The sequence below is a fragment of the Magnolia sinica genome, chromosome 4 (genome assembly GCF_029962835.1).
Source record: "Magnolia sinica isolate HGM2019 chromosome 4, MsV1, whole genome shotgun sequence".
Classification (NCBI taxonomy): Eukaryota; Viridiplantae; Streptophyta; class Magnoliopsida; order Magnoliales; family Magnoliaceae; genus Magnolia; species Magnolia sinica.
Genome location: NC_080576.1, coordinates 61906091 through 61918397, shown reverse-complemented (window position 1 = coordinate 61918397; position 12307 = coordinate 61906091). Strand labels below are relative to the sequence as shown.

General features: G+C 38.7%; 1 long non-coding RNA gene across 1 annotated transcript; it reads right to left on the bottom strand.

The window, feature by feature from the left end:
• Positions 1 to 107: 107 nt before the first annotated feature.
• LOC131244515 (uncharacterized) lies at positions 108 to 1426 on the bottom strand. The gene is made up of 3 exons (XR_009170348.1): positions 1371 to 1426; positions 280 to 358; positions 108 to 184 (listed from the first exon to the last, which is right to left on the bottom strand). It is a non-coding gene; the product is annotated as an uncharacterized LOC131244515 (long non-coding RNA).
• Between the last annotated feature and the right edge of the window lie 10881 nt (positions 1427 to 12307).

Below are 12307 nucleotides of genomic sequence, written 5' to 3'. Positions count from 1 at the left end.
ATCAGAAATATATGTATATATATAAAATCAGTCTAGCAGTAAATGGAAACTGAAGAATTTGTATGTATTCATCAGGAATATTTGTATAAAATGGGTAACTCTATCAGGCTGATGGCCATTTTCCCCATCGTTTCAGTTGTGTCTGCGACTCCCCTTGAAGTTTTTCCTGAATAAACAAAAGCCGCTGCCCATTAAAGTATCAGTGGCAAAACACCCGTGTCAGTTGTTGAATGATAATACAGTGAGAGAAAACATAAAAAGAAAACATAATGTGCATACCTGAGCTGTTTCTTGCTGGTGGTTGCTGCCTCGGCTGTTTGGTAGAGCTCTTCAGTGACTTCTCTTTTTTACTGGCAGCCTGTTTTTGATTTAGAGAATAAGTAGTGAGATCATGAGGTCAATGTAAGACCCATATCCAAATGATTATATTAGTGGATATGTGATGATGATGCTCCCTTTGTGATTTGGGTATACTTGCAGTTATGCTTCTTATGAGACAAATGTACATTGGAAAATCCTCCTTGTAAGATCCTAGGATCGGAACCTGGCGTATGGGCGCTGGGAGCTGAGAATGGGGCACTACGGAGGCTGTCGGGACCGGATTCGGCAATCAGGAATTTTGTGAGCCCGATTTCCAGGTTTGGGGCATGACAGAAGTTGGTATTAGAGCATAACTTGGGGATACCTGAAGATAACATCACATATCTGCTGATAACTACCCTTCACTCTATGATTGTTGAGAACTTAGAATGATTAGATCCCTGAGTTTCAATAACTTAGAGATTTTCTGATATAGCTCCTTACCATTGAGATTGTGAGGATGCATAGTATCCCTGTTTCGATCGTTTCTGATCCAGGATCCGATGTTCAGTGAGGTCATCGTAGTATTGATGAGGCATCTTGGGAGTAAGAGGCTGAGATTTGTAGGCGTTGTCCCCATCTCTTAGGTATTTGATTATGTTGTATGTTGTGTTCTGATAGAATTTCCCTCCTTTGGTGAGCTCTGTATTGGTGGTATTATGGTTTAAATTTTGAGGATGAAATTTTTATTAGGAGGGGAGAGTTGTAAGACCCGTATTCAAATAATTATATTAGTGGATATGTGATGATGATGTTGCCTTTGTGATTTGGGTATATTTGTAGTTATGCTTCTTATGAGACAAATCTACGTAAGAAAATCCTCCTTGTAGGATCCTAGAATCGGAACCTGGCGTATGGGCGCTGGGAGCCGAGAATGGGGTACTATGGAGGCTGTCAGCAGCGGATTCGGCAATTGGGAATTTTGTGAGCCCGATTTCCGGGTTTGGGGCGTGACAGTCAACATGACACCAAACTGTAACAAGAACTGTAACACAAGTTACCTTGCACACCTGATAATCCATTTTCAGTTTTCTTTGAACCCCTGTGTTAGAATAAGAACCAACTGTAGAAACAACTAATCAAGCTATACAAGTTGTACTTGGGACGCAATCCACAAATACAATCAAAACATACAGTCCAAAAAAGTGAATTGTCCAAAAAAGTGTTAGACTATTGTCCCTAATCGGTGAACTCAGTAAAGCAAGAATGCCATGCAATAAATGAGCCAATTCCAACTTCGCCTAAAGTTGAATGATATCCGTCTGGCTCGAGCAATTCGACGTCTCCTTTAATAATGATATCAATGGCAACCTTGTAAAACTCTTTCCGAAGAGGTTTGCCATGAATCATTTGGGGCCCATCTGCCAAAAGAACTCGTCCTTGAGCAACGAGCTCTTTACACCAAGAGTACAACTTGCACGGCCGCATTCTCTCTACACGAGAATCTAAGAAAAAATACAGAAGAGTAATTAAGTACTTTTAAGTAAAAGTCCGATCTTTTCATCTCCCCTATGTCTCTCTTCAGCAACTCATGAAAAGCAGAAAAGCTAATATATTTAACTAAAGTAATTAAGTACTTTTAAGTAAAAAAGCTACTTATAACTAATCATAAACTAAACTTATATTAGTTATTATCAATTGCTATAAGTAGAAAAAGTAAATTATTTGGTGGTACCCAAAGGAGCCCTTATTGTGCGGCTAAAACTGGAAACAATCCACATATTCAAGTTAATACCTACCATTTCTGAGTGCCCGCATATCAACTATCAACACAACCAGGGTATCAAATATCTGCCCCAACTTGAACATAACAATGTGGAAGTGAGACTGGTTGTGGTTCTTCCGGCGAGACTGTCTATTAATGTACACTAGTCTAATGATAGGCCATTCTGCTTATGTAGTCACACTTGTGAGATCTTTGCTAAGACCACACTCATGTAGAAGGCATGATAGCACATTAGTACAAGATCCAAGACGTCTAGAATCAGACCAGTCTGTTTGACATGCCAACTCTAAGAATCAGAACCTAACCTAATCATAGAGTCTTTTTATTCAAACTATACAATTGGTACAATCATGCTTTCCTCTTTTGGTACCATAATAGTGCTTTTTTGGTCTGCAGTAACTAAACTACATCGGGTGTAAATAACGTAGCCATTAATATATATATATATATATATATATATATATATATCAGAAGTCACCACCTTCCAGTCTAGTTATTTGATTTTTATCATGAGTCTAAAATCATGGTTGATTATAATAAAGATTTTTATTATGTTGGTTTAAAAGAAAGGCACCAACATGCTGAAAGTTCTTTTTTTTTTTTTTTTTTTTTTTTTTTTTTTTATGTTTCTAGAAGTGAAATTTTCTTAAAATTCATACATTGTGCACTGATGGATTTTTAAGCTTGGTATGTGTGTTGTGTACCAACCAACAATGAACTAATAAGCATAACACTACACAATTTTTTCCTGAGAAATAAAATGTAGTATTAAAGTTGATATGCAGAGTCATCAACAAAAAGAAAAAGAAAAAAAGAAAGAAAGAAAGAAGGAAAGAAACAAAAGGATGGCTAGAAACAATAAGGGAATGCCTTTTAGGTCATCAGCCTGTTTCTAACACTGTGGCCCAACTGAAGAATGGAATAGCCTGATTTTAGGCCAGATCATCTACATGATCAGGCCCATCTGACGGGCAGTTTGGATCTTATGAATCCAGTGCGCCACATTATGAATCTGTGATGGCCCCAAAAGTAGGCCAATCCATAAATCATAGAGGCAACGGTCAAGGATTGAACATGGAGAATAACAGAGAATCACAACAACATATATTCAACATGCGCAATCTATCCACCTGTGGGAACCGACCCACAAGAGTTTTATCGAGGGGTCATTTCCGTTCACATGCCACCAAATTGAGAGAGACTTGGCATGCTAGTACACTTATTGGGTCCCTTTCGCAACTGTACCACCGCATGATGATCCAAAGATTAAGGCCATCCATCAGGTGGGCCTCAGACACTGAGAGAAGTGCACTGATTGCGATATCATAATAACAAAAATAGTAGAGTTCTGCCTATTCACCATTGACTATAGACCAATCTAGTTAACTATCCATCTGCAGGCTACCAATGGATCAAAATCAGTGGGACCCACTTTGTACGTCCTCTCCTCAACCAACGGACCATCATGTGGCGTTTACAGTGGTTGCAGGCACTAATCTCTTTTGTCAAAACAAGATATCAACCACATCATTTCAATTTCATGGAGTAAGTAGAGGTCACAATACCTTCCTCCACAGATTCAAATGCACGACTGCATCTTTCATATGAGAGGAAATGCAGGGAGAGGGAGATCGAGAGAGGGAGGGAGAGTAAGAGGGACATTGAGGGAGAGGGAGATCGAGAGAGAGAGAGGGTCGAGATCGTAAGAGGGAGATCGAGAGAGAGGGATGGAGAGTGAGAGGGAGATCGAGAGAGAGGGTTGAGATCGGGAGAGGGAGATCGAAAGAGAGGGAGAGGGAGAGGGAGATTGGGAGAGGGAGACGGAGACGGTGGAAATGAGCGTTTTAGGGCTTTGGGGGTAAGAAAATGGTAAAAATTAATCGGTAGTCTGTGGCATATATAGAGAAATGTGCTTCTTGGACCTTATGGGGTCCACTTAGAGGTTTCTAACTGAATCCATTCCATCCATATGTTTTAAAATAAAATAATAAAAACTAAGAAGATCCAACACTCAATTGGGACACCAAAAAAAAATGGAAATAATGATGCAGAGAAGCAAACAGTTGGAGTACAGTTCATAACCGTTTCCAATCGGCAACGGCTTAAACCCGTTTCTACACCAAGCTCTTACACGTTCCAGTTTGCCCATATTGGTGTATTGCCTAGAAAGAAGCCCAAAGGTGGATGGACGGTTTGGATGAAACTCATGCAACAGGGTGGGCTCGCAAAATTTCCAACAGTTTGTTTTCAATTCCTACCATTTCCTATTGTGTATGGCCCACCCATGCCTTGGACCTGCCTAAAATTTGAGACCATGCTATAAGATGGGCTAGCATAATGGATGAATGGTGTAGATCTAACATAAACATCATGATGAGTCCCACGAGGTGGGCCACCCTCCTAGCCGAATCAAGAAGCATCATTGACGCTGGTAGAGCTGGGCATGGAGTCGGGTCAGACCGGATTAGGTCTAACTCGACTCGGTTCGAAATTTCTATGGACTAACCCAAACTCGATTCGATCCGGAATCGAGTTCAGGTCATCTGACTCGATCCGATCCGGTGCACTGCTGGCCTGATCTAATCTGAGTCCGACTCAGTCAAGGAAATTGAGTCGGATCAGATTGGGTACGGTTTGGATCGGTCTTGCTATTTTTTTTTTTAATAAAAAATTTCAAAAAATTGTAAAACAATAATAAAAATAATTTAAAAAAAGGTAACTTTCCTAAGTGATTAAATAACTAAGTGAGACTTTTTTTTTTTTGGTTATTTCAATGTAGTATTAAATATTCGAATGTACTTTTATACATGTAAATGAATAAATATACCTTCTAAAAGTTCAAGGGTATGAAAGTCTTTGATGAAGTGGGCTCTTTGATCACTTATTCCAATGGTAGGTTCTAGACTCTCGTGTTTGTTTTGCATTATTTAAAAAATGGTGGTGATTCTTAAATCATACACAAGGTATAGTTTCATGGAAATCTAAGCCGTCAAAGTTACCGACCTAACTATTGATAGAGCATGGCCTAAAGGTTTTACTAAGACGATGATACTAATTATCTGATTTTTCCATTTGAATCTTAATCACTCCATCCATTTGATAGCTATTGATAATATGGCTAACATATTTATTATTTAAGAGAGATGCTTCATCCATAGTGTGACTCATAATAAGAAATTAAGGGTAACTTTTCTAAGTGATTAAATAACTAATTTTACATATATTTAAAATCTATTTGAGAGAAATAAAATCAATTAAAAGAGAGATTAAGAGATATTAAGACCACTTGGAATATAAATCAATCGCATTTTGTGCTAGATCGCATATTCACATATATTATTACATTAGACCATTTAGCTAGGTCATTCTAATTCAACTGTTAAAAACTTAAAATATCACAGATCCAACTTCCAAAGTAAATAAAATACGTCCATAAAACAAACATAATAAAGAAACCCTATCCAAAATGAAAAGTAAATAAACCTAACATGCACATATTGACATACGGATTAGGTAAAACTTTCATACATTCAATAACATATGTATGATAAATGCCTTTGTGGCATGTAACTAGATGAACCTTGTCCGTAACCGTAATAGTAACCCCCTCCACCTCCACCTTCATCGCCAGAATCATCATTTGGTTCTCCTTTTACGGCTTCAACTGCAAGAGAACTTTGGGCCGACTCCGAGCTGAAGGCATCCAAAAGATGGTCGTTCACCTTTGCTAAATCAGATGGTGGAGATGTCTTCCCATCGTCCTCATTTATAGACGCAACAAGTTTTTTGAGCCACTTTTTATGATCTGATTTGTACGGATTCTCAACGGCCTATAAAATGTTGCGAGACTTTTAAGAAACTTTAATGATTTACTCGTGCCTGCTTCAGCATCATGTTGTCTCGGAGGTGGATGTTGTTATCTGGTACTCCTTGATCTGGATGCCATTTTCAAGCTTTCTTTAACAGCCTCTTTATAATCATGTTCTTCTTGTTTCCTTAAAATTTTCTCTTATTCTTCTTCTCTACTAATTGTCGAAAACCTGAAACCGGAGGCAGTTCCTCTGCTTAACCCTTCTTCATTTATAATAGGCCTATTTCTACATATATTTTGTGGCTGGTTGTATTGGTTGTATTTGTAGGGGGAAGGGTGTAGGAAGTCTTTATATTTCAGTCGAGAATGGCTCGAAATAAATCTCAGACTTCCTGAGGAGCTTTGTTACATGGTGCGGCGTCTCCTCCTCGATAAGCCAAATGTAATTTCAACTGATTTGTTTTGTTTATAAATTGTTTTCCACACTACTTACATTGTAACTTTATCTTTCCATCTTGGGAATATACTTGGACTCCATAATCCTAAATATTTATCGATGCATTATCTTCTGATGACATATCTACAGGTGTATATCTGGTTAGGTTAAGACAACATAAAAAAAATAAGTTATAGTGACGAATAAACGCAATTACCCAACAATATAATAAGAGATTTAAGCAACATTAACTAATTGAATAATACAAATGAAAAGAGAGAAATATCCATCCACCCATAATATTACAATTTAAGCCATCAAAAAATAATTACAAATATCTTGATATAACTTGTAAGCAAATGCAAGAGAAATAAAAGGCAATGTCTTATCCTGCAGTAGCTGGTACTATCTCATTTTGCTTGTCACTCTCCACTTCGTCGAACTCCTCATCAACAGAGTTCCTTTCCCCCATATCGGACACAACCAATCCTTTGTACAAATGAGCGCTTCAACCGATTCATGTGTAAGTGAGCTTTTATACTTGTTCATGACCCTACTTCGCGTACTAAAAGCAGATTCTGAAGCCATAGTTGAAATTGGAATAGATAGTATGTCTCGTGCCATTAATGAGAGCATAGGGTATTGTGAATTACGAGATTTTATCTTCCACCAGTCCAAAACATTAAATTCATCACCTCTGAATTTTACAAGTGGCTCCTTGAGATAATTTTCAAGTTTTGATACATGTGTCTGCATTTGAGTCTCATTCTGCTGTACCACGAAAGACATGAAATCATCCACTGTTTCTTCTTGCGGTTCATCATCAGCAGAACTAGAACCCACGTGAGGAGATTTGTCTTTTACAGTGCACACATAGAAATTGTACAGATCATTGACTGCATTACGAATCTCATCAATCTTAGGGGCACTCATCGCACCATATAGCTTACTACATATGAATTCAACCATTATCATCTTGTATCGAGGATCAAGAACGATTGCAACAGCCGTTACCAGACTACACTCAGACCAATACTTATCAAACTTTACCTGCATACCCATGGTCATTAATTGTAAATGATCTAGTCCACTACTGCTTTTGCGCAAGGCATCTTTTACCTTCCAAAGTTCTGGCAGAAATATAGTTGTAATTGGATGCTTGCTTCTCAAAAGTTTCTTCATATTGTTGTAAAAAACTGATAGGAACTTGCAAACTGATTCAGCTCTTGACCAAGCATCTTCAGAAGGCAACCAAAGATACGTACTATTACGCTCCGCATGGTGAGGGAATACATGTCTGAAGGCTATCGCTGAATCTAATATTTCAAAAGTTGAATTCCAATGTATCATGACATCCAGCTTTATCGTTCCTTGAGTTGACAAATTCAACCGCTTTCCGATCTCATTCCATGTATGTAATCGTGAAGGTGACCCACATATGTACTTCACACTCTCTCTTATATTCTTGATCGTTGGTTCAATTGTTTTAAGGTCATCTTGTACAATTAAATTTAGGATGTGGACACAACACCTAACAGAAAATATCTTTCCACCAAAATACAAGTCACCAATGGCCCTAAATTGGTTTCGCAAATTTGTTATCACGCTATCATTTGCAGAGGCATCATCTAGAGTTATTGAGGAGATTTTCTTCTTAATTCTCCACTCCACAAGACATGCAGTCTAAAATCATCAATCCACTATGAGGAGGCATAAGATAACGAAAGTTTATGATTTTCTTACAGAGCCTCCATTCAACATCAACGTAGTGAGCAGTTAGTGACATATACTGTAATGCCCCAAATTTTGAGGGTCGAGTAAATACTCGACTCCCGAGATTCCGAGCATCATTTATACTTTGTGGAAGCTGGTTTCTCGGTTACTTCTACATTATGCAATTAAGCATGTATAGGATTATATTAACAGTGTATCATACTCTGGAATAAACACAATTAAAGCAGAAAATTAAATTGAAACACAAGTAGTATGATTATCCAAATTATGTGTCCAACTGAGTGCAATATACAATTCTAAAATCAATAAAAATGTGGAAATGTGGTGTCTAGTTAAGCCCAATCGCTCGACTCTCCCAGTTGAGAAGTGCGCAGCCTTCATCTGCCCATCAGAAAGCTGGAAGTAAGAGAACTCCTCATCCATGCCTAGTCCAATGCATCGGCCTTGGTGGTCCCTGCATATATATCAGCGCTTGGTTGGTATTTTAAAATACCGTCCCAGAATGGAAGTGAATGATCAACTCAGTGGTTCCATAAAGCATAGGTTACACATGTTATCAAGTCTATCAGTACAGGAATGATGAAGCAACGTAAAACAAGCATTTCCTAATTACTCTTCTTAATGCGAATAATGAAGTTTATGAAATGATGTATGCCCTCACCGTACAACACTTCCTCAATATGTGGCTCCGATCACCTATTTCACAAATGACAACACTTCCTCATTATGCGACAACCACGCCTGTTTCACCACATTCTAAGGTAATGCAATGCGGTGAATGATTATGTTAGCTGAGTGATTAATTATACCTATTCATTCAGCAGTTTGGGGAAGCCAGGGTATCTCCCTTTTAGTCATTGGTCTCAACTGAATTACTAGATGCGGGGCGACCACAGCAGTCCTACACCTATAATCCCTGATCTGTCTGGGTTCGTCACTCCCAGTTGAATACATACGAGAGGCAAGTTGTAAAAGTAATGCTCGCGATCACTATAGGGAGGCTCGTCACCCCAGCATAGGCCGACAGTACAAACACGGTGTCCCACACCACCATGGCCAGCTCACGAGTCTTGAGGATCGCAATGGTAATGACTAATAGTAAACCTTTACAATTGGTAAGGGGGGTGTCTCAGATTCAAACAGTTGTAATCATACATGGTGAGCATATATAGAGTTAACCTGTTCTTTGGACAATGTTGGTTGATACGGGCGAACACCGGCGTAACCAGCATGGAGTGTGTAAGCACTCCGCGTGGCCCATCCATTGTCGGTCGTCCGTGTTTGATTTGAATCGATCGAACTTGCCCAGGGTGGCCAAACTAATTTGGTCAACTCATATTCGGGAATTTGTCGACTAATCAGACTACTCTTGTAGTCCTACTTCTTAATCTAATCAAGTCAACGAACATTAAAGATGATTGGATTCACATTCAATCATCAAAATCAATAATCTACTCATTCAAGCATTTCATCGAATACGTATGTGTCACTATCTTAAGATTTGTAAATCATGTATTGAAATTGAAATTCACATAGGTTATCATGCAATTTCTAAGTTGGCAATCATAAATCATTCAATAAATAGTAGGATTGATAAATGACAACCTAAACATTTATGGTCTGCACCTTGTGACGTTTCGCCCAATTCATGGTGCTCCTTGGGTTAGAGTTTTGAGAAAAATTATTGAAATACCTAAACGGCATACAAGCTTGTGAGAATAGGGATAAATAAGTATTGAAATCCTAAATTACAAGTGGAATTCAACACTTACCTCCATTTATTGTCGGGAAAACTCCGGCGATGACTCTTGTTACGGTGAGGCGGTTAGAGATGGGATGTGAGGGCAGAGGTGCACCAACACCCACACCCCAAGCTCTCTCTCTCTCTCTTCTCCTTTCTCCTCTTTCTCTTCTCCCTTTCTCCCTTTTTTTCTCTTGACCTAGGGCATGAAATTCGAATGGGAGGAGGGGGTGCCCAAATAAGGCCTTTATATAGTACTAGATTTGGTATAAATGGCCCTAAGGGTTGGATTTTTACTATACTAGCCCTGGGGGAATATTTTTCTACCATTTGGGGGCTACTACAGGGCATAGGAGTCGACACCCACCGTTGGATAGTTGGCCCTAGCAGTGATCTACTCATAGACACAATCGGCCTGTCATTTGGATGTGTCGATCGACGATTATGATTAGAAGTCTGTTCGACGGTCACCGACTATCGATCAGGCCTGCAACTATATGGATCTGTGTAGGACATTACTCTAGGTTGTTGCCCCAAATTTGGTCGTGATCTAACTGTCTGTAAGCTATAACTTGGGCAAAGACCGAACGTAGATAAGTGACTTAAGTTCATAGTAAATTTCAAGAATTTCGCACAACTCATGCACCGACCTTGTAAGTCCAAGTTGAGCTATTTGAGACACGATCTCGACTGGATGTCTCATGATAGACATCAAGCCCAGTAAGATGGACATTATTCTATAGTTTCGAAACCAGTGACCCATTAACGAGCTGTCCAGAGTTCGTTTGGAAAATCAAGGCATTTCTGAAATGAATTAGGTAGCAAGATTTCTTATGCGCAATGATTAGGGTTTGAATTAACTATGTTCATAGTGTGACCTATTCGCAATTAGTGAAAATGATGATTTAGTCATAATCACTCTAAACTGTTGGTTCGTAGGTTATATAGATAATTGAGTCACTTTGATTTGTTAATTACGATCCAACCCCTAGTTATCTCGGCTTTAGGTAGATCTTTAATTTGGTTGTGGTCGTTCTGATTAGTCAGTGATAGGTCGGCTAGATTTGGGCCCTATGTGAACAAATCAGGATGGTTATACTCAGTGCTTAAGTGAGTGGGCGGATTCGTTAGCTCTCTACGGTTGATTAATCAAATTTGTGCGGTTCTTTACCGGTATCACCCGCGCATAGGCTCACTTCGAGTGTCAAGAGCTAATAAACGACAGCATAAGTTAGTCAAATCGAAAGTTTTTAAGGGTTTTTGAAAATTCAAAATAATGAAAATCTAGGACGTTACATATACCCCTTTCGTTGATTGGATGTCATCTACAAATCTGATGTCAGGCTAATTCAGAAACTCAATTCCAACTCTCCTTTCAACTTGAACTTCTCGCTTTCATAAATCTTCATGCATACTCTCTTTATTATTGTATGAGAGACCTTCTCGTAAATATAATAACTTAAATTAATGTAAGCCTAAAGGATAAAACCCTCACCTTAATTTGTTGACATTCTGGGATGTTCTTTATGGTCAGGTTCTATTCTAATTCGCCTAGTTGAAGTTAGATTTCAATTAGGTTTAATAAATATGAGGATACTTAGTTTATATTATACTTAAACAAGTATGGATTTTAATTTACCATCTTTAGGTCCCTTTCACCACCGAGTTGACTCGGCATGGTGTGATGGAATCCTATTGCATGGAGAGAGTTGAATTTGGAAAGAGAAGGAAAGAAAGGAAAGAAAAGAGGGGAGTTAGGGGAGGTCAGATCTGACCATACTCTGGTGGCGACTCAAGATCGTTACCGCCAATACTTCTTCCTTCTTCTTCTTTGCTCGATGACTGATTGGACTCGGACCGATCTATTCTCTTTCTTCTTTCCTCTCCCGCACCTATCTCTCTCTTTCTTATTTTGTATCTTCCTGGCTAGGTAGTAGGGCTTTTTATAGCCAACTGGTGTAACGCCCCGAAAATCGAGGGTTGAGCAAAGCTCAACTCCCGAGTTTCAAAGCATCACTTATGCAACATATATAATGATGATTAAATATTGTCCATATTAGTGCATTAAACATGAGTGGGATTACACCAAATCAACATATCATACTCCAAAGATATTTAAATTTAAGCAAGTGGAAGACTGAGGTAGGTATATAAAGTATAAAAATGTTTCTCAAATCCCCAGAGTATGAGTATGTTACCAGGCTAAATAAATACATATATGATTCCAAAATTTACAAAATATCAGGCTGTAAATGTTCAACTAATTCAATATCCCTGCAATCCCCGCGACGCAGCTCTAGGTCTACATAGACCTGCCTGAGAGCTGAATGTAGGAGAACTCATCCATATTGAAGAAGTCCGGCTCCATCGCAGAAGCCTCGCCATAATCTGTATCTAAAACAGAGTCTGGTTGGTGTTTTAAAACACTGTCCTAGAGTGGGAGTGAGTGATCAACTTAGTGGTACTATAAGGCAAAGGTTAACATGTTATCAATTTAGT